The sequence below is a fragment of the Schistocerca nitens genome, chromosome 5 (genome assembly GCF_023898315.1).
Source record: "Schistocerca nitens isolate TAMUIC-IGC-003100 chromosome 5, iqSchNite1.1, whole genome shotgun sequence".
NCBI lineage: Eukaryota > Metazoa > Arthropoda > Insecta > Orthoptera > Acrididae > Schistocerca > Schistocerca nitens.
In genome coordinates, this window is record NC_064618.1 from 293,429,174 (window position 1) to 293,454,643 (window position 25,470).

At 41.1% G+C, this 25,470-nt stretch overlaps 1 protein-coding gene across 1 annotated transcript in view; it reads left to right on the forward strand.

Moving 5' to 3' along the window:
- Nucleotides 1-8,189: 8,189 nt before the first annotated feature.
- Nucleotides 8,190-25,470, forward strand: part of LOC126260136 (broad-complex core protein isoforms 1/2/3/4/5-like) — an 88,779-nt gene continuing 71,498 nt past the window's right edge. The window contains exon 1 of the mRNA XM_049957385.1: nt 8,190-8,313. The gene's annotated coding sequence lies outside the window, so the exon portion shown is untranslated. The remainder of the gene's footprint in view (nt 8,314-25,470) is intronic.

Consider the following 25,470-nt stretch of genomic DNA (forward strand, 5'->3'; position numbering starts at 1 on the left):
ATGCGGATCCCACAACACACAGCAGTATTCCAGAATAGGGCAGACAAGTGTGGTGTAAGCAGTCTCTTTAGTAGACCTGTTGCACCTTCTAAGTGTTCTGCCAATGACTCACAAAATGGTTCAAATGGCTCTGAGCACTATGGGACTCAACATCTTAGGTCATCAGTCCCCTAGACTTAGAACTACTTAAACCTAAGGACATCACACACATCCATGCCCGAGGCAGGATTCGAACCTGCGACCGTAGCAGCAGCGCGGTTCCGGACTGGAGCGCCTAGAACCGCTCGGCCACCGCGGCCGGCAATGACTCACAGTCTTTGGTTTGCTCTACCTACAACATTATCTACGTGATCGTTCCAATTTAGGTTATTTGCAATGCTCTTGTAGAATAGAAGTGGTGACGTGTAAGATCACAAAGCTGAGCCATATTTCAGAGGTAATACAGAACATGTTGTCTTGGTGAACTAAAATGACAACTCCTCATTTACATCTGACACATTCTTAAGCACTGAAATTGAAAGGGTACAGTACCGCCCGACATTAAAAATAGGTACAACATACTTCATTATTTTTGTCAGAACAACACATTTTTTTCTAATAATAACTCAATTTCAATTAATACAGCGAAGCCGGATACCAGTGTGGGAAAGAATGACAATTTATTTATTTAATTGGTCACATGTGCACTCCCACAAAATAAATCCCTACATCCAGTTTGCTGAGATCTGTGAAATGAATGAATGTATGGTCGTCTGCTAACCGCAGATAGTGAATGTGAATATATGATCATCTTTGAGACGGTCCTTTGGCCACTTTTGGTGGGACCAAAGAGATGAAATTTACCGGAGCTTTGAGCGCCTGAACTGTGGCTGACCAATATGGTAGCAAGGTGCTCCCCCACTTCGGCAGAGGTGCGAGAGAACCTGAAGAACGGCCATGTTTCAGCACTCTGCCGCTGGATCTTGTGCTGTTAAGACCTGTCTTAGGTGTACTCCGTAAAGACAAAAGAGTGGAGACATGGTATGCATGTGGAATATTTAAGAGTAGTTTGAAATAATAATTTCTCTATTTCAGGAACTTTTGTGGGGAGAATTAAATGTCAGGCAGGTAATATTAATGCGATCGTAGTAATCTTCGGAAGTGACCAATGGTCACAATGAAACCACATGTAGCAATAAGTTGAAATACTTCCGTGTGCTTATGTTAAGCTGAATTACTAGCGTGTGTACTATAAGTTGAAATATTTAAGAAATGGCATGTGCAGGACTTGAAATTAGAGACGAGTACTTCCACGTGGTGAGTACTGTGTGAGTCTCAATCTGTGTATGAGACAAAGGATAAAGAGAAGTACTCGTCCATGGTATCAGTTGAGGACTCGCGTGTGTGATGCATATGTTCTTAATATTACTTTGCGTGATATGTTTACATGTGATGCTTAATTCAAACTATAATACTCTGAGAGAGAAGCAGGGTGAGTCAGCCGTCTATCCAGCAACGCCACTTGGCTTGCATTGCACAGGAAGACGTGCATGTATCTCCAGAGTTCATAGTAGGAAAGTAGAATTATGAAGTGGGGCAGTGTCGTGTGAAACTGGGATAAATATTAATTGAAGTGGGAAAGCTGAAAGTGATAATGTTGTGACTATTCCCTGTGTTGTATTTCATGTTGTAGTGTGGTGTATGTCATGTAATTTAAGTATGTGTGGTTTGCATGGGAGAGTAGCAAGGTAGTTTCAGAGGTAGTGGGTTATGCGTGTTCCTTTTGTACTGCTCGGTCTGGAGGAAAGTTTCGTGATGATGGTTGTAAGAGTCGAAGTGTGAGATATAGCAAAAGATCCACCATCCTATCCAATAAGTGCACTGCAGCGTTAAATAATTACGAGACCATAAGATAGAGAATCACCAATGTAAAGCCATGCCCACTGGGCGGAATTTCTCATGTGTTATTGTTGTAGGTTATAGAATTTGTGTGTTTAGGTTATAGAATTTATCGGAATAAATAAGATAGTGAAAGAAAAAGATTGGTGGCCTTTTCCTTCGAATTGTATGTTGTCATGATATCCAGAATTTATAATGTGTGCGCCACTCATATACAGTGCGATGGCCACGTCTTGATAAAAGCCGTTAAATAAAAAAAAAAAGAAAATGTGGTATTGCCAGTGCATAGTGAACAGTCAGAGTTCTGTAAATTACTGATAGTCAGATGTGCATTTCCGTTGCGTATTATTCATACAGGAGGATAATTTGTAACTTAATTGTGAGTACGAGAGTTCATGTTACTTGATAAATAAGAATGAATCCAATCGCTTGGCAGACCACTCATCTTGCAGGCCTGACTGCTTGATGCCACAGTATGAGCAAGGCATGTGGGTGCCTCTCAAAATAATCTCTTCGGTTAGGTAGTCCTTCTTCTGTAGGGCTTTTATCACATCAAACAGATTACTATTCCACAGTCTAAGGTGACAGTTTCTCTGCTGAAGAACCACAATTTTCTTCCTCTACTGACTGCTTACTTCATACACAGTGCTCCACTTTCCCTTGATGTGAAGAGCATTATCACCAGGCAGTATGACTGAATTGAAGGGAACGTATTTTGGCAATACTAGAAAACAAACACATGCATAAAATATTAGCATTACATTTCAAGTTTTTGGTACAAAGAAATTGTTATTACTTGCCAGAGCAGCAGTTCCCAAAATGAAAAAAAAGGTCTTCCAACATAATGATTAGCACAGAGTGTGATATACATACAAAAGAGAAATTCGTATGATGAAAATTTTAATATGAATGACTTGTTACCTAATCACAATATCCACTCCCTGAATTATCTCAAATGTAAACTCTGGATTAAAATATACTACCCATGGACAGCTGCTGTGACTTCAGCTGCCAACAGGAGAGGAAAACAAGTCTAACATCAAATTAGTTATGATACACTGAAACATTACAATCATTAGCGCAACTTACATTCTACATGTACGGGAAAATGCTAAGCACTGCGCCAACTGTGATGTGAACACTTCATGTCGAAGGCCGATTAATGTTAAATTTGCACAAACACTCAGAACACACTGTGCTATTTTCGTTTATTGCCTATCTTTTCGATGCAATGGCTTGGTCCACAAGCTTTTCCTTGCTGCGTTCTTTATGAACCTACATATTATAAATAAAAGTTTGAAGCCAGTGAGTGTGAACAACGAAGCAAACTGGCCGCATGTAAGCTAAAAGTATAAATTTAGCTAGCCAGAAAGTAACAGCTAACTTTCTGCTTCCGTTTGTGCACCTGTAGGCGACACAAGTAACTAATTTTTGGTAAATTTACGTTATTATGTCGACAAATGAGACAGCAATATACTTACGCTACTCACAATGTTTTGATCTCCACAATATGGCGGAGTTCATAAGTCTCTGGCTCCCCATTGACAGCGTTAGGATACCTCTGTAAATTTGAACTTCTTTGGTCGCTCCACAGCCCACGCTGTCAACATCTCAGGAGACACAGCCCACAGGGAGCGAGCAAGCTAGGATGATGCGCGAACTCAAAGAAATCAGGACACTGTTCGCTGATTTTAGACTGGCCAATATTGTCAAGAAAATTAGGGAGACCGTGACAGCAGTCTGAGCAGAGTCTGATAAATTCATCAAGGGGATGATAATTACAGAAGTTTCCATGTCACACCTTGATGCCCCTTACAAACGGAAACCCCTGCACTTTAAATTGAAATGTCAATGACATTTCTGATAAGAAAATACAATTTCACTCAGTATAGATCAGCAAGCTATAGATGTCGGTTGCATTAAGAAGATGCTTCTATCACTGACCAATCCATTTGAGGTGTGCAACTACTCTGTCCAAAGGGCAGACAGGCTCGATCGTCTCCGTTGTGGCGGTGGGGTGTCGTTGTAAGCCAGAGAATTAGCCATCAAACAATTGATATATCAAATTTGATTATGGTCAAGGGAAAAACAGGTAACCATGTACTCGCCATAGTTTCACCATGAAACTCCCTCTGCAACTATATCAGAGCACAAGCCCTTCAGGCACTGACAGGCAATTTCGAGCTTGTAACAGTGCTGAGGGACTTGAATACCAAACATAGCTACTGGGATTGCAACTCCATAAACGTCAGTGGGAGGAAGTTGAGGAGTTTTGTCAGCAGTGATCACTTCTGAGGAGCCTGCTCACATCCCCTACAAACCCCAGTTAGATATCCTAGATACCTTCCTGTCCAAGGGCCTGCTGTGAATTGCAGCCACAGCTCATTATTAGTTGGACTCAAACCACAGCCATGTTGTCTTGGAATGTGCCAGTGTCGAAGATCCAGACAGAGGGATGTCAAATACAACATATATCACTAACTGGGAGCAATGTAACACTCTGGTAGGGCATCACCTAGAGAACATACATCAAATATGGGATGAACAATAGTTGAGTATTTTACAACTATTATCCAGACCTGTGTTCGACAGACATCTGGAACCTGGTTGTCACTATGTGGCATGTGAGGAGGGATTGGCAGCATTAATAAGATCCTTCTGATCGTTGTTTACTTAGGTGGCTCGAAATCCAGGTGAAGGATAACTACGAGAGCACAGAGGCATCTGCTGGAGAGAAAGACTCAGAGATGCAGAACAAAACCCTGAACAATATATGGAAGATCATGAAAGCACAGAATGCTAAACCCAGGGTATAAAGGACACTCTGAGGAGAAAATGGACTAGTTTATGTTGAAGAGGATATAACGCAAAATCTTTGATGATATCATTACACTCACAGTTCCAAACTCAGTTCATTATAGATAACGAGAATGAAAGGCAGGGGAGGAAAACAGTAGGACAAGTGGCTCAGCTGCGAGAGATTAGGCACAGAGTTCACACTGCTTTCCAATCGCCTCATGTGTGCCTACATCAGACGTCTAGGGAACAACAAATCCCCCAGTCCTGACAAAGTCCATGAATTCTACCTAAAACACCTACCTCCTTCCATTATCACCTACATCACCACAATCCACAACCAGCGCTTCTCCTTAACCTACTGTCCAACCTTCTGGAAAACTGCTCAGATTATAACTTATCTAAACTTAATAATAACATTGAATAATGAAAATTAAAACCAACAGTTGTATTGTAATTCAAATATCGTTTATCCAAAACGTGCTACAAGTTTCGATGCAAAACGACTTCATTTTCAGGCCCCAAGTGTAATCTGCCATCAACGCATGAACCACAATGACAAGGACTAATGGAGCCTTAAATCGAAACAGTACAACTTATTAATCAAGTTACACCAGCATGTACAACTAACAAAGTTGAATGCAGCAGGGCCAAAATCAACTGGATTCAGTAACTTCCAGTAACAAGCCCACCAATGGTCTGACCATTATAACTGGAAGTTACGGAATCCAGTTGATTTCTCCACCATTGCACCCGACTTTGTTGGTTGCGAATGCTGCTGTAACGTGTTTAATAATATACACTGTTTCCATTTGACAACTCTGTTGGTCTTTCTCATTGTGGTTCGTATGTTGATGGCAGATTTCTCCTGGGGCCCGAATAAGACACTTTTTTGCGTAGAAACTGTAGTATGTTGTGAATGAACGATGTCTGAATTACAATACAGCTGTTGGATTCAATTCTCACTATTCAAGTACTTCATGTCTTGCTGTTGCCCCACTGTCCTCGATGGGTTACCAGAGACTTAATAAGAACCTCTCTCTTCCCCCAAGCTACAAACCCATTTGACCCCTGTGCTTTCTAGCGAAAGTACTGGAATGTCTTTTCCACAGAACTCTCGCCGAACTTCTCAGACTATAAAGTAATCATCCCTGAACAGTTTGGCTTCTGTCCAGTCTGACATGATAGTTTAATTTACAAATTGTCCCAGTCAGACATTCCAGGACACATGATCAGTTTGACAGATTCATTTCTTGCCAGGACGCAGTACTCTACTAGATGTGGCAAACACGTCAGTACGATCAGGAATGCTGTCACCAGGGTCCTGCAGAATCAGTTCTGGGTCCCATTCTATACACACTCTATACCAACGATGTTTGTAAATTTCCAGTTTGTGAAATTGCTCTCTGTGTGTTGTACAAAAGCAGCAGCAGCAATGTAAACTTCATAGCCTGAAACCTGAAGCAACATCTTGACGTTATTACCCACTAGTGCACTATTTGGAAAAAGATAAACCCTTAAAAGAGTATCTTAGTCATATTCTCGAATAAGATAGCTCCCACTGATAGACAAATCTTTGTTGCTTGCAGACTGTTGGAATGGAGCGACTCAGTGATGTACGAGTATCTGAACTTACAGATCGACAGGCGCCTGACGTCCGTAGGACAGATTAATAGGGCGAGAAGCAAGGGTTGTGCTGCTTTCTACCATCTGTATCCGCTGCTAAAAGTTGAGGGGTTATCAACCGATACAAAGCTAAGGTTGTAAAGGAGTGTCATGCCACACACAGTACTGCAGGGATCAGAGGTATGGTCGGTGGTAGCAAGTATATATCTAAGCAGACTGCAGTCTTTCCAAGGCAAAGTACGTCCTATAATGACAGATGCCGACCGATACAAGCCAAATGCGCACGTTCAGTACCTATTAGGAGAACCATTCATCTTCACACACATAAAGAAAAAGTCTGAAAACCTCTATGGGAAGGCTTCCACATCGTCCCACCATCTCATTCATCAGTTAGCTACATATTACCCCGACACTTCAGATAAGAGACCTATATCCAAACACACAATTTAGGCTATAACATACATAGGCAACAACAACTTAGGCCATAACAGATTACAGACAACAATTATACATGCAAACAATCATTCAGATTTATGAATACGCTATTTTCATTAATCATTAAAGCAATGCTGGATTGCAGATGGGCATAACACTGTGGTGCTTCTATGATACAAAAGACAGACACTGAGATGTTGTGTTGTCAGTAGAGCAACAGTAACAGCAGAGTGGGTCGATCAGGAGAGCTCAGTGACGTCGAACATGGACTAGTCATTGGATGTCACCTGAGTAACAGATCCATCGGGGACATTTCAACCATTCTGCAGCTGCCCAAGGCATGTAATTGTGAGGTGGAAAAGCGTAGGAACAACTACAGATAAACTTAGACCAGACAGACCTCATGTAGAGATGGACAGACACCGTCGTCCGTTGCGGGGGTCGTTGTAAAAAATCACCTGAAATCAGCAGGATGAATGAATCATCCATGAGTTCCAAAGCGCTACCAGTAGTCCAGCTAGCACAATGGCTGTGTGTGTAGAATTAAGAAGAATGGAACACAATGATCGAGCAGTTCCTAATAAGCCACGTATTTCTATTGTCAGTGCTAAGTGACACTTGCTGTGGTATAAGGAGCAACGCCCCTGCACCGTGAATGACTCGAAATAAGTGATTTGGAGCGATGAATTACGCTATAACCTCTGGAAGTGTTTGGGTTTGTTGAATGCATGGAGAACGTTACCTGCCATCATGTGTAGTGCCGACAGTGTGTTACAGTATGGAGGTGTCTTTCGTGCTTAGCACGTGGTCCCCTTATTGCTCTTAAGAAACGCTAAATGGGGAAAGATGTGAAAAAATTTTGCAGTACAGTATTGTGTACTGCGTACAGTTGAGAAGCAGTTCGGAGACGATGATTGTATCAGGACGACAATGCACCCAGTCGTAAAGCAGCATCTGTAAGGCAAAAGCGTGTCGACAGTTACATACCTGAGTTAGAATCTTCTCTGGCTTCGACTCTTGAGGAAGAATGTCTTGCCATGTAGACATCCAGACATCTTATTGCAAGTTTCCCGAGCAGAGTTCAAGCCGTCATAAATGCTAAGGGTGGACATACCTTATATTAATGTCCACTAACAAGTGTCTCAGTGCTTTTGATGGATTATTATACCAGAGAAAGAGCGAGAGCGCGGGTGGAGCGGCTAGGAAGGGGGGCGGGGGGCTACGTGAAACAGCTGTTCCTTTTTACGTGGTACTGCTAATTTCACGTCTGTACCTTTACTACAGTTATTCATCTATTATAAAGACTTGCTTAAAGTGATCACGTATAAAAAGATCTTGAACTAAATTTTTACGAACGAAATTTCCCGCTCTAAAGGCTGACATCCTGTTTAAGATTTAGCAGTTGGCTGCCTTGCTTGTTATGTTCTGCAAAGATCTTTCCTAATTTTGCATTAATTTCTTCGGCATTCATTGTTTTAAGTGTCAAATTTAAATTATCAGACGCAGCGTCCCGGAAAAAAACATTGTATATTGCGTCGTCTCTTAGTGCCAGCGATCGGAATTAATTCTGCACAAGAGGTTTGTACGCCAGTAACAATTTGGATGCTGTTATATTCAGTTAAACGTAAAAAAATCTGATATACGGCGAGGCATCAGAATTCTCCTGTGGACCCATTTGATTGTGTATGTGTATGTCGCTGTTTACTACCCATTCTTTTGTCTCAAAACAGCTTCATATTACTGCTGTTGATATCTAGGTAGACACACCCTTAACAGCAAATGTTGATTTCGCTAAGCCCTGTAGCTATCGATATTTTGAGGTACTAGCAGTTTGTAGCTTTCTTGTCCTATTTAACAGTTAGTGTGAAGACATTATCGTTAAGGATTTGTCATTAATCGGAGGAAGAACGGATTAAATGATTTTTACTTGTTAAAAAAATATGCACAGTGCGCTGTAGAAGTTGACTGCACCGGCAAACAGTGTAATTCTGCATATTCGCTGTCGAATTTTATCCTACATATTATTCGCTTTTAGCAGAAAGACCACTTTCGTTGATCAAAAATAGAAATGCAAGCTACGTGATTGTGTTCGAAAAATCTGGGTCAGGTTAATTTAATATATGAATGAAGAGGCTGGTATATCTGTAATTTTGCACACAGTGTTAGTTCCAGCTGAGATTTCAAACTAGTAATAACTTATTTAGTAGTCTACTAAGCTTTGATTCTCTTTCATCTTGTTCCGGCGCGTGTATTTACCGTTTGAAACCAACAAAAAGAATTAAAGTTTTCACCCATCGTCTCTCAGACTAATGCACACATCAAAAGCTATTTTTTGGAGTATTGTTGCTTATCTATATGACCGGCAAATATGGATATGTTTGAGCATCTTAACTGGTTCAAGAATTTTATTTTGACGATACCAGTTAATTATGTATGATTTAATAATGCACATTTTGAATCAGTTTTTCCTACACTTTGGGAAGATGTGACAAATTCATTTTTTATATTGGAGTATTGTTTGGTAGCCCTATTGTAAAATACTAGATATTTACAAGTAAAGAAACAACAAGTTCATTTGAGTCAATACGATAGACAATCTGCATGTGTTAAGATTGTTTCCATTACACAGTAATTATTTTAGGATCAAAACTGATTACTTTTTAGATGTTCCATTCAAAGCTACTACCTAAGTAACAACTGATTATTGAAATAGAACAAGGATATATGGATACATCACTGTTGATGCAATTGAAAAAGAGTTGAGTAAATCAATGTGTATACAGTTTTACCTACAGTATCTCAGGTCTTTTACTGTGTCTGTATTTTTTTGTTAATTTTGGGGGGGTAGGTGTAGATACTAGAAGGTGAAAGCACTTCCAGAGAGCGAGAGAGAGAGGGAGAGTGTCTGCAAATAAAGTGCAGTGAAATGAAGCATGACGTTAACCAATAATTGCTACACAGTGGTGATGCAGATAGTGATGTTTGATTGTTAGGATTAACAATGATGATATGCACTGAATTTTTACATTCCTTCCCAAAAGAGAATTGGAGAGCTGAGGTGCCAAGAAAATGTGTGCACTCTGTATATACACTACTGAATAGATACAGTATCCATTAACACATTGACTGCTGCGCACTTAGTGATGGGATGTTTAACCACCAGGTTAGGTACATGGTGTTAGCTCTGCTGTGACTGCCGCTGGCCCATGATGTCAGGCATGTGATTTTGCAGTGGTTGCAGGTGGCCACATAGCAGCCAATTTGTTAATACTATTACTCTTACCTAAAATTTATCCTAGGTCTTCTGAGTAGAAAATTCTTCTCCTTTTTGATCAGTACAAACAGCTCACTAATGAAGTACTTGAATTTTGAAAGTGGTAGTTACTAGGGTATAGTGTATCCTCTTCACACAATATCTTATGAAAGGTGTCATATTGAATTCTGAAAACCATTTTTTTATTGCTGCGCTTTTTCATAATAGAGGCCATTTTTTTTGTTAGATCTCCAGTTGCACTTGTCTTGGCGCAAGGTAAGTAATTTGCCAATTTAGAAATCAACAAAATTCTCACAAAGACAGAGAAACAATGTCAAATATCTCCAGATTAGTGTGATATGTTTTTCTGTATGTTGTTTATAGTATTTTAACACAGGTTGTGAGCCTTTACACAGACAACAAATCAGATTTTGGAAGATGTAGCTTAGTGCAGACATTGGCAATAGGTTCTGAAGTAAGCCACATATGGCATTACAGAAACGTCTGATTCCACCCATCTGCTTTGACCCATGGCATCAACAACATGGTGGAAACGGCTCCTTCCAACACATACAAAATAACAACAATGGTGTCATACATACACAGGTCAACAAACCCTAACATAAAATAAAAATGACACAAAAATGTCTCACTCCAAAAATAAAATGAAATTAACAGGACAACTGCAGAAAATTGGGGGTATAGGATGGGGACAAGCTAAATATACAACAGTAAAAAAACACCACACCATCCCAAAACAAATAATATAAAAGAAAAAATTTAAATTACAGTGTTCGGATACATTAAAAACACACAAGGATCAGACATTTCCCTGGAGCTGTGTAGCTGAACTGCAGCTGTCGATACCAGAAAACTAACACCTATAACCCCAAAAAGTGGAATAGGGCATTTCCCTAGACCTATATAGCTCAACCACAGATATCAAAACCAAAACAACACCATCTACAACTCCAAAAAATGGAGTCAGATATTCCTGTTAACCTATATAGCTCAACTACAGCTATCTATACCAAAAAACCAGCACCTGCAACTCCAAAACGTGGAACCAAAACCCCTACAACTCAAAAACCCAAATACCCCATATTCACTACATCAGTTAAAATGCAACTGACATACCATAAATATACAATATACAGAACATCACATTTACTCTAGAATAAAACTGAACCAAAAATTACTTACCAACAAAAGTCTCTGGCAATACTACCCTGGTTGTCCACACACACACACACACACACACACACACACACACACACACACACACACACACACACTCGTGCCAACAACACCACATATACATGTCCGTGGTTCGAGCTGCCAGAACTCTCATCAACCTGAAGTTGTTGCCACAAACGTGACACCTAATATATTCAGCAATAAGACCGAACATCTGCAGAAACTGTATGTCAGACATCATATTATCACCCATCTCGGAATGTAATGATACGCTCGTGAACTTGTCATATCCATAGCTAACAAAAAAGCCTTAAAAAAATTAGACTTCTTTCTGCACAACCTACACCAAGCTAATCAGACCTAACAAATACGCCAAACACATGTGGGGAAAAAAAAAAACCTTAAAAACTCACTGAAAACATTCCACAGCCCATGTTACTGCACAAGTTATCCGAACTCAATACCACACGTTAAACTCGGCATGTCCACATCTACCACTAGAGGGCATCATCACATACAACACCATGACATCTACAAACACAACCACTCAAAAACTCCATGGAATCGGACGCTTCTGTTGACCCATAAGATATTAACAAAACTTTTTGTTTTACGATAGTTTGTTGCTTGTGAGGGAACCTGCAAAGGGGCTGATTCATAAGCAGCTACAGTCATTTAGTGTCTTCCAGGATCATAACTTGTGAAAAAATTTTATATATTGTTTGTGAGAGACTTCTAATACCACATGGAGTGGAAGGAGTACTGCTTCTGTAGAATGTTGTCATCAGTGATTAAGCCTTCACGCGCCACAACACAGCAGTTCAAAAGCTGCAGTATATAATGTTGGAGGAAATGGAAGTACTGTGCAGTTAAAACAAGAACTTATTTGTCAGCAGGGAAAACGTTCAAAATAGCTGTTTCTGACTTGAAAGGTGCTTTGTTTCTCGACTTTCTCAAAAGTCCCACTAAAAAGTATGTGCCACTTATTGCTTTTCGTTCAGTTCAGCGATCAGTGTTCCCCTCCAAGAAACATGTTTCACTAATGAGTGTTTTCCAGCCTTCAGAGGTTACCATCTCTCTGTACAAACCGTATTGGCCTGATAGAGCATCTGGACAGGTGTGTGCCTTGGTCTGCACAGATGTCGCCAGTGAGTGGATTTCCTTCTATACCACACTGGAGTAGATAGCAGTAAGTGTGTGCACCATCCCAGAGATGACCATTTGCAACATCTATTTACTCCAGGCTGGACACCTACCTACCTTAACAAGACCATCTTAATTCAACAACTCCCAGCCCCCCACCCCACTTTTTCTCCCAACTCTACTCCCTGTGTGGGGGTATCCCTTCATCTGAGAGAGCCCTTTCAATCTTCTCAATGACAGTACCTGTACCCACTTTTGTACAGCCCATGGAATGTTTCTGATTACTGACCTTACAGTCTCTTCCCTCTGTCTCATATTCACTATAGTGGTCATCATATGATGATCTCTGTAACAGTGATCACTTTCTGGCAATACTGTCACTTCCTTTTCATAACAGCACTCCTCATGACATGCCTGTCCCATATTCATCAGTGCAAAATCATTTGCATGCAAAAGCTAAACATTTACTGCTTCCTCACCCACACTACTTGAGATGCAGATCACACTTCTATACTATGTATTTACCAGACCCTGGTATCATCCAGCTATACTGTGGTTGCCAGATTTTTGATACAGTCATCAATAGAGTGCTAAATTTTATCAAACGGACCTTCCTGAACTGCATTATAATTTGCAGTAACTAAATGAGTAGTCTCCAGGCCATTGATTGATGTTATGCTTATTACCCTGTGATATCTGCTATTCATAATCTTGCCTCTGATCTTAACTACCTGGTGAGTTGTCTTTCCCTGTGTTGCAAGTCGTGAGGGTATCCTGGGGAATTAACAGGCAGGCTATTTGACTAGAGAAGCAATTACTTGTCTAACATTCACTTTGACAATCCCATACACACATTTGTGGGTCCAGTTATAAGGCGTCTATTTACTCATAGGTAGAACATCACCTGATGGGCAGTTGCCCCCTGTAGTAAACTCCTCCATGTCAAGGAGCTACATAATGTTCCTCCCTCTGTTCTTCCTAGAAATAATCCATTGCTTTATTACCTTCTGCTTTAGTCATACCAGACTAATGCATAGTTCTATCTAATGTAATGAGTCACCCTCATGTTGTGGTTGTGGGCGAACAGACAGTGTCTAACATCTTGATGGAATGTGTCTATTCCGGTTCTCCATTCCAATGCCAAGCATGGTCCTCCAGATTCCTTGCCTCTAATGTTGGCGGATGACATACAGTCAGTTGAAATTGTTCTTAGTTTCCTATGAGAAAGTGGTTTTTAATCTTATTGCATTTATTTTAAACTGCTTTCTGAGCGGTGGCAGATTGAGGTGCCTCCCACCACATGCTGGACCTGTAGGCCCTCGACCATATGTCCACTACCGTTGGCCAAGTCATTCCTACTTTACTGTTTCTAATTACTTTTAGATGCAGTAGCCCCTTTTTGCCCTCACGTCCCGCTTAACTCTTTAGGATACGTAAGAATTCATTAAGTATATTGCATCAAAACATCAGAAACATCAGTTCAGAGGAACATGGCAATCACTGACACTGAACAGATTAATATTGATGAGTACACATTACCACACTACAGCAGAGACATAAACAGAAAATGGAGGGTGGCAACATAACGGGGGAAAAGCTAGTTCCTGGGCCCGTAGAGTTAACAAATATTGTGTTGAACAACTCTTTGAATGATGGGCCACAATAGTGGTTTGGGGAAAACATGAGCTAGTGCTGCTGATGGTTTACAGAGCACCAGGTTTCCTCACTGGCGTACCTGCTTTCCTGGTAATTTAGTTAGGTTGTATTTTAGTGTTTAAGCACATGTAGTGTTAAGTAGTCTAGTTTTGGAGTATTGTTAATCCAGCGTATGGATAAAAGTTCGAAGAGTTACTTTTCCTTGGTTTATATTTGCCTCAATTTGTTCCACATGCCTAAAAGTCTTTTATATGATGGAATCTACAGAATGCACATAATTCCTTAGCCTGTGTTTTAACACAATTCTCGATCTTTCCTTCCCCAGAAGAATGAAATATTTGCACACAGGCATTGATTCTTGGCCATTGGCTACACAAATGTATAGGATTAGCTCATTTGGTTCTTGGCACAAAAAAAAATTTCTGCAGAAGTCATTCAACTAGACTTGGACATACTAGCATTACATGTTGTCCAGTTTTCAGTTAAGTTAAACTAATAAAGTTGAAATAACATTTGTAAATAAGCTAGCTTGAATTTATTCAGCCACTTGTTGCAAAATAATTACGAAGTTAGTTTCTGATTATCAGTGCAGCAGTTGCATGTTCTTTGAGGTGTTGTATCTCGTTGTATCCCTAGTTCTTTGGAACCTCATGGTATTCTGATTAAAAATCTAGTCCAAACAATCTTTTGATGACAAATTTAAAAATCATTACCTCATATTGGGATTATTCCTAAAACTACTGAACTCAGTATGCTCAATAATGTAGTATGCGGAAGCACAGTTACTTCACACATATGTAATGTGTGTGTGTGTGTGTGTGTGTGTGTGTGTGTGTGTGTGTGTGTGTGTGTGTGTGTGTGTGTGTGTTGGGGGGGGGGGGGGATTGCACTCCATAAAAGAATAAATAGGGTGAAGTGGGGTAAGTGTAACCATGGGGTTAGTGTAACCACGGCTTATAGTGCCTTAAAGAATCTGTAATTTTATCTCTGACCTATCACGCATGTTAATTTACTCCTTTCTTTGTTATATTTAACCATAAGTTGTCAAATCTGACATAAATTGGTAATTAATTTTTGGACTTGTATTGACGTCTACATTTTCACTCTGCGAGAGAGTGACATGCTCAGAATTTGGTGGTCTGTCATTTTTGCAGTTTTAAAGATAACTGCACAATTTTTTGGTTACAAACTAACTTTTGCATGATAATTTCAAATATGAGATTCGTTTTACTCTACTGATAAAGCTCTTGATATGCCAGGCATGGTTACACTTACCCCAACTTTTTCCCATGTGGGGCAAGTGTAACCAATCGGCTGGGGCAAGTGTAACCAGGGGGGTTACACTTGCCCCAAAAACTTACCGGAACATATTTATTTATTTATTTATTTAAGCCGTAACCCTGTTTTTGCCATCACACTAGATCAACTAAACTGGCCTTCCTGTGTGTGAAATCTACTTGGGACCAAAAGTTAACTCATCACCAGAGACATCATCAAGGGGTAAAAATTAGCAAACGTGACTTTTCCAATCTCCTCACTGCTGTATGGAATGAAACACCACCTGAATTGTTGATAAGTGGTTTTCAAAAAGCAGGAATATTCCCTTACAGTAGAGAAGTAGGCCTAATTGATAAAACTAAATATGATCCGGAGGCATATAAAAGATATGTAGCTCATACCAAATCTTTGGCAGAAACAAATCCGTTGCCAGCTCACGATAATGCAGCCATAGACTGTGTGGAAACTACGTCTCTAACAGAAAGTACTCAGATTTTGCTGAACAACCTCCAGAATTTTATAGGCCTACATCTACTGAGCCCTGTAGTTCTCCCAGTACCAGATTTCTTTCTCAACCATTCCCAGGCTAACCAATGTTTAATTATGTTCTGGAACTTCTGATTTGTCATTTGAAAGGTTATTATTGGAAACAGTCCAACAGTGTAGTCCCACAGGTAAAACAAAGAAGAAAAGGAGTGCACCAGGAGCTGAAGTTATCACTTTTCAAGATGCCATCTATAAAGAAAAAGATTTTAAAGGAAACAAGAATAATAAGAAGAAAGCAAAACAAAAAAGCATTATCGGCATAAAAAGGGCTTGGTAATGAAAAGTAAATCTTCCAAACAAAGTGCTGTTACTTTATCTGAAATGGCATCTCAGAATGTTGTGGAAAAAAAAATCCCTGATTGCTCATGTGGGTATTAAGAAAAAAGACTGGAAGTTCAATCAACAAGTGAAGAAAGTGAAACTGAAGGAGGCCTATCTTTAATATGTAGTGATGAAGATGATAACACTGGATGATCTCAGGAAAGAAATGATAAGCTGTGAAGAAGAAGAAGAAAGAGGCAAACTTTTTTGAAGCCAACAATAAAATTACAGTTGGAAACTATGTTCTGGTAGCTTTTGCAACAAAATGTAAGAAAGTTCATTTTATTGGCCAAGTTACCAAAATTATTGATTCAGGAGATCCCGAAGTGATTTTCCTCAGATGCAAAAATAAGACAAAGCATGGCACCACATTCTATTGGCCTGATAGAAGAGATGAGACGCAAGTTCCCTCCTCAGATGTCATTTCAGTGCTGCCTGAGCCAACTTTGGGTCACAAGGGAGACCTGACATTTGGTGTTACATTTGATTCATACAACATTCAGTGACTAAATAATAGTTAGGGCCTAAGTGTGAATATAATAAGTTGAATTAGGGCAGCTTAGCATTAAACACAAATTGCCAACAACTTTAGTTCAATTACCATAAAAAATAATAGAAAGTGACTTATAAAGTGATCTTTTCTTTTCTCTTGAGACTAGATATTTTATTATTTTTGTTAAATTGCCTACTAAAGAAAAAATATTACTTTTGTAGAATTTAAACTAATAAATTACTGGCCTAAAACAAAAATAAATCATCTATGATGCGTTCTGTTTCAGTGTTTTATGGTTTAGGCTAACACTTATTTTTTAGCTTAGCTAACATTTTCTGTGTATTTCATAATATACAAAGAGGCATGTGCAAAAAAGTTCATATCTTGAGTAAAATTTAAGATACTTTAATAATTTAAAAATCCTCAAATTCAGTAAAAATTGGGTAATCAGGTCACTTACTCCAAGTCTCTTTTACAATGCTCTGTATGGGTACAACAATGCGGGGTTACACTTGCCCCGAACCATGGGGTAAGTGTAACCTCACAACACAAAATTTTGAAAACAATTATTTGACCATATAATTTTTTCTTTCAAAAACAAAATGTATATTGTTTAGAAGTCAATAAGTCAAACTTTAAGCACGAGAAATTTCAAAATCATATCTTCAATGACAAGTTGGCAATTTGGTGTCAAAGTTGAACTATGCCAAAATGTGGTTACTTCACCCTATATAAATAAATGCTCATTGATAGTCTGTCGATTTAACTGCACTAAGGGGAAAAGTGTTGCATCTGATGCCCTCCATAAAAGAATAAATAATTTAACCCACCTGGACTACTGGCAGCTAAACCTCTGATGAGATACCATTCCCATGGAAATGAACCTCCTGTATCAGGAAACCATAGCCTGTCCCCACTATTTACCACTGGTGATGGAGAAGTTCATTGACCAACAGTTTTGGGATGGAATTACGGAAGAAAGTACTAGTCCCTAGTCAGCACTGTTAGTAATTGTACCCAAGAAGTTCTTGGATGGAAAAAAAATTACAGATTCTGAAGTGATTACAGATTTCTAGATCAACAAACAGTCACTGATGCCTACCCCATGCCCATTATCACTGAGACATTAGATAATCTAGGGCTATGCCATTACTTCATAACATTAAATTTATGCAATAACTGTCACTAGTTAGAAGTAGCACCAGAAGATTATCCCAAAACAGCATTTGTGATCCCATTTGGACACTTGCAGTATTGTCAGGTGTGGATTTGAAAAATGCTCTGGTGACTTTCCAGCAATTGTTAGACAGGGCTGTATGGGGCCTCTGATCAAAGCAGTGCCTAGTTTACCTAGATGACGTAATAGTACACTCTGAGGGCACCAAGAGTACTTGTTGCGACTGCGGGAGATATTTGAACAATTGTAAGCAGCACAGCTGGCCCTCAGCTTAGAGAAATGTCACTTCATGTTGCAGGAGGAATGCTATTCGGGTCTTGTTATTGCCCACGAAGGGGTACATACTGACCCAAGACTTGTGCAGGCCATAACAAATTTTCCGAAGTACAATTACATCTTGCAATGGAAAATCCAGGCTGGAATAATGATAATTTATGAAAGGATAGTTTACTATACACCATATTGTGGAAATGTTGAGTCACAGGCAGGCACTACAAAAAGAGTGCTAAACAAGTAAGCTTTTGGCCAAAAACCCTTCTTTCGAATTAGACCTGGCCTTGGCAGCCAGAGGCAATGGACATGTGTGTGAGTGTTGCATTTGCTTGAGCGTGTGTGTGTTTGTGTGTACTGATTCAGAAGCAGGCTTTAGGTCAAAAGCTTATTTGTGTAGCAGTTATTTTATAGTGCCTGTCAACGACTCAACATTTCTGCTATTTGGTGAATGACAATCTATTCTTTTATAAAATTACAGTTCTATTCGAGATCACGAATCCCTGTAGAAAATATGTTTGAAACTTCGAAAAGGTAGCTAGACCCCTAAAAAAAAAGGAGTATAATTTAACTGGACTCTGCGGTGTCAGGAAGCATTTCAACCATTAAAGGAATTAGTGATCATCGGTAAAGTTTCCATTCTTACACCTTCCAGCGGGCTCACATGTCTTTTGTGAATACCTGCTTGGCCACCACGGGTCCCCAGCCCTTGCAGCATTACTTCTCTTCCTGTGTGGCAAGACTGTCCTTCTACTATTTTTTTTTTCCTCTCTGCCTATCCTTTGGGTGGTCTTTTAGGTGCCAATTGTGATTGAATCTGGTCTGTGATATTAGACACTTGTTTTCTTCCCTTCCAGCATTATAGAACTTTTCATTTGTTTTTGATTTGACTTGATACTTCTGTTCCTAATTTTACAGAAATGGGGATCATGAAGGGAAGGCCACCTAGCTTATGTTCCACTTTTTATGCCTTTCACTCATTGCACTTTTTCTTTTCTTGTAAAAGTACTACCCCAAAGCCCAGTACAGAAGCCATTCCGTTGTGGGGGAGGGAGAGTCGTCAAATACCTGCACGGTGGTAGCCCCTGGACCACTGTTGGTACCTAAGCTGGAAACACCCCATGCAAATCAAGCAGTATGTGCCCATCATGGCTGGGGTACTGGAGCTCCAGGAAACAGTTTACTGGCCAGATGACCACTGCTACGGCAGGGGGGCACCGTTCAGACTGAGTGGTACCATGGTGGAAGATTCACACATGAAGTGAGTTAAACTTTCTTCTGTTACTGGCCGCAAGATCCTAGCAGTCTCTTCGCGTGGGATAGATTATTAAAATGCAGAGAGATATGATCCCGCGATGTTTCCTTCCCTGGCTACACCACGGGAAGGTGGATGAGCCAGACATCTGGGAGTGAAACACTTTACCCAATATTTGGTCTAATCTTGGAATGATAGAGATACCTTTACTCCAATGAAACTATTATTTTTTATTGAAAACAAGTTTGGAAAGCTTAGTCTGGGTAAAATGCGAAATGGTTCGTTACTGATTAAAACTTCCCCTGCTGCCCAATCTTCAGATCATCTAGGTGACATATTTGTGACCTTGACCTCTCACAAAACTTTCAAGATGATCCAAGGAATTATCTTCCACAGAGATGTTATTCTCAAAGCAGGTGAGAATCTCTGAACTAACCTTGCTGCAAGGCATACATTTTATTGGATATCTACGAAAAGGGCCCAAGGATAATTGTACTCATACAGGTGCCTTTGTTAGCCTTTGGAGGAAATGCCCTCCTGGAGAAGGTTAAGGTAATGTTGTACAGGTGCGATTTGAAACAGTATGGCCCACCACCTATGAGATGCTTCAAATGTTAATGCTTTGGGCCTGTGTCATCCCACTGCAAGGTAGACGCAAAAAGCAGCAGCTGTGAACAATCATTCCAACAAGGTAGTCCTTGTGAATATCCATTTTCGTGGAACATCACACCCCAGGCCTGCCAGTGTACCCGGTTTTCAATAAAGAACTGAAGATCCAGGAATACAAATCTGTTGACTGCCTGTCCTACACTGAGGCACAGAAGAAACATGATCCATTATGTTAACATCATCACCATTTCCCACACCCAACTGGAGAAGCATTCCTGTTCTTCAGCTTCTATCAGTGACAGGGCTCCCTCTTGGGATCCCTCTCCCAGGCAACCCTCAGACTAAAGGCCTGACTCCAAACAGTGGCCGAAGAAGCCACGACCTGCGAGTCCCAAGGCTGTCTGCTCACCATATGTCCCTGTGATCATTGCAGATAGCTCCTTTAATGACCCACACACAGCAAAGGCTACAGAGGAAATGAAGAATAAGAAAAATAGAGACAAGGCTCCTCTGGGAAGTCTCCCCCCTCCCCTCCCCGGATTCACCAAATCCTGCCATGCGGTCGGATTCTGAGTCGATATTTGTAAATGTAGTTCCATCCCCACCGGTGACAGGCAGTTAATCTGGTGTTACCAGTCCTCCAGGTTGCTTTATGCCTAACCTGGCCACCAGTCACCTGGTCATTCAGTGGAATTGTAGTGGGTGCTACTACCACCTTCCAGAACTACACCACCTTATTTCCTCTCCTTTAGTTGTTGGCATTGTTCTCCAAGGAACTCATTTTATGAACAACTATTCTCTAACACTCTGTGGTTATTTGTGTTCTGTCAGAACTGTGCTGGTAATGAGAGGGCATCTGCAGGGGTCTGTACATTGGTTCGTATAGAAGTGATCAATGAATTGAATCCCCTTTGCACCTCGTTGGAGGCAGTAGCACTGCAGGTGCAAACAATGTCTGTGATTACTATTTGGAGCGTTTACCTACCTCCAGGCAGGCCACTTAATTATGTTGAATGGACCACATTAATCCAACAATTTTCCCCTTGTTGGGTGACTTCAATGCACATGACCCCTTTATGGGGGAGTACCCTTCGTCTGGTAGGGGCTTGTGACTGACCAGCTTCTGACAGATGATGACCTGTGTCTTGTCAATGATGGTCCTCCAATCTATTTGTACCACCTACTGTACCTTTTCAGCTATTGATCTAACCGTGTCCTCCCTAATTTTTTGGCCTTGCCACATTGGTCACTACATGGTGACCTTTGTGACCGTGACGACGTTCCAGTGATCTTGTTATTTCCTTGCCATTTCCAGACAGACTACCGCATTGTGCACTTCACAGAGCCAACTGGTCTTTGTGTGCCTCTACTGTTACATTTACCACCTCTCTGTTGGATTGTATTGATCAGGTCCTGCAAGGTGAACCAAACACATTTCAGTAGCTATTCAGGATAGCTGACTAGCACTGCAGCAATTCAAACGACAACCTTTGCAGACCAACCATATCACTTATAATCAAATTTGTGCTAAGGCTCGCTATCTAATCAAATGCAGTAAGTAGGAAGGCTGGGAGCGCTGTCTCCTCCCTGGGGACATATGCCTCTTCATCTTAAGTGTGGGCTATGCAGCATTTCCTTATGGGCAGCCAACAATCCAGCTATTCCCGGTCTAGTTCTACAGGGTGGTGTTTGTACCAGTTCATCAGTTCTTGCAGAACACCGTGTGACCAACTTTCAGACAGCATTGGCGTGCTCTTCCTATCCCGTGATTTTTCTACCGCAGAAGTAACAAGTTGAATACATACACTCATGTTTCACGCCCCACCAGTCTGAATCCTATAATGAGGTGTTCACGAGTGGGAACTACTCCAGTCTCTTGCCCCATCCCGCAAAACAGCCCCAGGCCATGATGCAGTTCACAATTAGGTGATCCAAAACCTGAATGTTAGCCAAAGGCAACATTTCCTTAAGCTCTTCAACTGCCTTTGGTTCCAAGGTGCCAGGCAAGAACTCAGTATCTATCGACAGTTGCTGACCAATTAGCCTGACTAATGTACTCTGTGAGCTGCTGAAAGTATTTCTGTGTTATGGAATCTCGAGACCTTTTGTCCACCTATCAATGTGGTTTCCAGGAGGGATGATCCACAACTGACCGTCTCTTTAGGTTGGAACAGCAATTCAACAGGCTTTTTCTAAATGCCTACACCTTATCGCGTTTTTTTTTTTTTTTTTTTTTTTTTTTTTTTTTCCCCCCCCATAAGGCATACAACACTGATTGGCATCATCATTCTACTCGCCGTCTGCAACTGGGGCTTTCGAGGCCCCCTACTGATTTTTTTTCCATCAGTTTTTATCTCACCGGTTGTTTGAGGTTGGTTTGGCACTTCACTCAGCTCCTCATGGGTCCAAAAGAATTGCATCCCACAGGGCTCTGTGTTAAGCGTCACTCTTTTCCTTGCCGCCATTAATTTGTTAGTGACATCTGTTGGACCAAGCATTGTATGTCGACAATTTTTGCATTTGGTACTGCTCCCACTTGGCATCTTCTATTGAAGGCAAGTGCCAAGGTGCCATCCAGTGGGCCTCTGCATGTGCTTTTTCCCATGGTTTCCATTTCTCAGGTCATGTATTTCTGCCATTGTACTATGGTTCATCCTGACCTGGAATTCTACTTAAGTACGCAGCACTTGGAAGTTTCAGCACAGACCCATTTATTCGGCCTACTGTTTAATAAAAATCTGATCTGCCTGCCCCATATTTATCACCTGAAGACTAGCTGCATGTGGAAGCTTAACACTCTTTGCTTCCTTGCCCACACATCTTGGACTGCAGATTGCACTGCTGTTATTCATATTTGCTGGGCCGTGGCTTCGTCCCACCTGGACTGTGGTTGCCAAGTTTATGGCTCGGTGGTTCCTTCAACTTTGAAACTGTTATACCCAGTCTACCATTGTAGCACGAGTCTGGCTATACATGTCTTTCGGACTAGTCCCATAATCTCCTTGCTGAAGCAGAGACCTGCCCTCTTCAGGTTTGATGGTACCAACTCTTGGTCTTACATGCAATCACCATTAGACAATATCCTCATCTTCTCATGTATCCTACTCCTTTTACGTACAAGGTGTGTCGTCCTCATGATCTCCACCCCAGGGTGGAATTACCAGTTGGAATGAGCCTCACTTCCCTCTACCAAGATCTCCATCGCCCCTCCCTGGACTATGCTCCCTGTTTTTTCTTGTGCGCTCCCCCTTGGATGGTGTCCAGGGCATGGATTAGGACAGATTTTTTCAGAGGACCTGAAGTCTCTGTCACCACCATCCCCTTTTGGCGTTGGTTACGTCTAGGTCTTCAAGAGGTCCAGAGTGCTACCATCTTTTACACCAGTGGCTCTAAAACTGTGAATCAGATGGGACATGCTTTTACATCTCCTGCCAGTACAAAAAGCCATTCACTGCCGGGAGCATGTAGTGTGTTTATGACACGGCTGACAGCCAATATAAGAGCACTCCATTTTACTAAATGGGCCTCCCTTGATCATTTTTTTAATGTATGTACTGACTCAGTATGCAGTCTCCTGGCTATTGACCAATGCTGCTCTTGCTACCATTTGGTCTCCGCTATTTGTGGCCTTCTCGTTGGCCTCATTGTGCTGCCTGCTCAGTTGTCTTTCTCTGAGTCTCAAGTCATGTGGGTACTTGGGGAATGAACTGACCAACCGTTCAGCTAGAGGAGCATTTACTCACTTTCCAACGCAGGTGCGGATTCGTGGGGGCACGCAAGATCTCTGTACGCTTGAAAATGGAACAACCTCTGGTCAGCTACTGCCCCATCTAATACACTCTGCACAATGAAGAGACAACTGCAGCATAGTGTACTTCCTTCTGCTTCTCCCAGAAGAAATCCACATTGGCCACACCAGCCTAAGACATAGTTTTTTATTTGTGTGTGTGTGTGTGTGTGTGTGTGTGTGTGTGTGTGCGCGCGCGCGCCTTAAGAGCAGCTGCAGGATGCTTGGGGATGGGGTATCTCCCGCTGTATGTGAGGGCCAGGGCATCCCTGACCCTACCTCCTTGACTAGGCTACTTTTCCATCCCTCTTTTAGTCTGTTTTAATCGCTTTTATATTCAGTTTACCTCCTTTCTGCTGCACCCAATTTGCTATTCTGGTTGTCATACTTTATTGAATAGTGTAATAATATTATACCATCAGCTGTTATTTCGATATTGTTTTATTAGGCAATCAGTTGTGATGTTCCAATCAAGTCATCTTCAGGCCTGTCGCATGAATGGCACCAAGTACCACTTGTGCATGAATAAGACAAGGCACAAATAATCATGTGTGGTGCCTTGTCTTATACATGCATGAGTGGTACTTGTTAGTGGTACTTGGTGTCATTCATGCGACAGGGCTGAAGATGACATGATGGGAACTTCAAAACTGGTTGCCTAATAAAACAATATCAAAATAACAGCTGTTTGTACAGTATTATTATATTTCATCAGCCAGCCACTCTCCAATGCTTCTGAACCCAAGATGGTGTTAACACTTGTTGAATAGTGGGCACTCTGGACTATAATGGATAAGAGGTGGAAAGCTGTGGTTGAGCCCCAGGGACACCCACCTGCTGACTTCACTATTTCCTACATCTTGGTTTTATTATTAACGGTATGAAAGATGCCCATTACCTTTTAGCCTTCTCACTTTTACTATTATGAATCTCCTGATTAGATCAGAAAACATTACCAGTGGACGTCTCTGCTTCCAGATGCACTACTTGTGAGTTGAGGGACTGATGACCTCATTGTTTGGTCCATTACCTCTCCCTTGAACCAAACATCCGTCATTTCTCGAGACTATCAAAAACAGTTGTGATCGAGCAACTGTGCCATCAGCTGTGTTCCGAGTCAAGGTGGATGGGAAACAGCCCCGCCTCCTTTTGCTTCCAGGCAACCCATTGAAGCAAAAAAGCTATTAAACTACAGAAAAAGAAATGCTGGTGCTAATTTTTGGCATCACATATTTTCTTTATTATTTGTATGGGAGTCATTTTAAGATCATAATGGATCACACCATACTAAAAAGGCTTCTGGAATTAAAGGATCCAACCAGTAGCCTAACCTACTTGGTCTTAAGATATAGTGAATTTGATTTTGAGGTACTCCAGCCTCATGGTAATGCTCACTGTAAAATGCGTTGGAATAGACACAGAACAGTGGTGCAGGGCTCAGGCTTCCGAACTTGATTGTCAGTGGTATCCAAAACAAGCACTTGTCAGCTCTGATGACAGACCCTTTGCCAGCCAGTTTAGGCCCGAAGTATTGAGGTGAGCCCTTGATTCCACTTTAGCTGGGCATAGCGGACAACAAGCCATGTAATATTGCATTGAGGAAAATTACTAGTGGCCACAGAGAAAACAATGTGTTGAATGCTGTGTAAAGAAATGTATTCCGTTCACCTGTTTCAAGGTGAACCAGAAGCATTGCTTCAATTGCTAGCAGCTTCTTCTGAAGGGGGAAGGAGGTTTGGTTGAGAAACGG